The sequence below is a fragment of the Montipora foliosa genome, chromosome 1, assembly GCF_036669935.1.
Source record: "Montipora foliosa isolate CH-2021 chromosome 1, ASM3666993v2, whole genome shotgun sequence".
Lineage (NCBI taxonomy): Eukaryota > Metazoa > Cnidaria > Anthozoa > Scleractinia > Acroporidae > Montipora > Montipora foliosa.
This window is the reverse complement of record NC_090869.1, coordinates 26,725,648-26,727,082: the sequence shown is the minus strand read 5'-3', so window position 1 is coordinate 26,727,082 and position 1,435 is coordinate 26,725,648.

The window sequence follows — 1,435 nt, the reverse complement described above, 5'->3', positions numbered from 1 at the left end:
TTGCTCAAAGCTTAAATGTGGTAATAAACAGATACTTACTTTAAACAAGAGTCGAATATTGAACCTCACCGCCTCCGGGGGGGAGGGGGAGGGACTCCCATATAAAAAGGCGAGGGATGCTAGTCGGGAATTTTACATTAAACCCTTAAAGGAGACCAATGTGGGCGTGGCCCAGGCGTTTTCTTACCCCTAAAAGGGACCATGGGGGTAAATTCATCATTGTAAAGCGCCTTTGAGACGTTGTGATAAGGGCGCTACATAAATGCACCACTTTACTTTACTTCATTATCCATAACACAGAAAAATATAAAAATACAGCGACTTTTAATGATGGCAAAGACATTATCATCTAATACTTTCACCTGCCTGAAGAAATATAAAAGTGTAAATATACACTTTTATATTTCTTCGCGCGCAACCCTAAGGATATTTTCACGGCTACATATGATTGCGTTGTGCCCAAAACACCGTAAGTGAGACCAAATTCCGAAATTTACATCCCTAAGCGAGACGATGAGCATCCCTCCCCTTTTATATGGGAGTCTCCCCCCCCCCCCCCCTTCCCCCCGGGCACCGCCCTTCCATATCGCAACGTTGCACCAAAGAGACAATTCGTCCGTGTCCCTAATTCATCTTGCTGGCCTGGGAATTGTTGTCATCTGCACTGACTTCGTCACTACATTTATCAAATTCTTGCTGGCCTTTATCAGAGTCGCTAGCTTCTCACTCATTTCATGCTCGTTCAGATCTTCATGGGGTCCTTCATCTTCATCCACTCCGCACCAACTCGGGCGTCATTCGACACGCGTGATCCCCTACCGTGACATTTAGTTTGTCACGCATTCCTCTCAATAACTTTGGCGTCTCGCGGCTATAGAGTGTTTTCATGTGACGTCTCCGGGAATTGAGCTCTATTATCACTCAAACGTTTTCTTTTGTTTCGGAGGAAAAACAAGGTTACTGATCACGTGAGTGAAAACAGGCATCTTGTACCCCATGGGACCTTACATTCTATTTATCAGGCCCTAGTACAACCTCATTTCAACTACTGCAATATTGTTTGGGGAAACTGCGGACTTTGCAGGACAAACTGCAAAAACTGCAAAACAGAGCTGCCCGTGTCTTGACCTACTCTATCTACAGGGTCGTAACGAGATATATATTTTCGTAACTGATCCGATATTTTTACCCAAAATTTTGATCCCCGATCCCAAAAATGATGAGAATTTTGATCCCTGAACCCGCAAAAATTTGATCCCTGATCCCTCATTCCAAGAAAAATACTGTGATCCCGATCCCATGCGTTGTGATTCCAGATCCCAGAGCTGTGATCCTTGATCCCTGCCCTTTTCAGACCTTTGATCAATGATCCCATATGCCTCGTTACAACCCTGCTAAATATGACGCTCATGTCAACAATTTATTTGAACTCTTA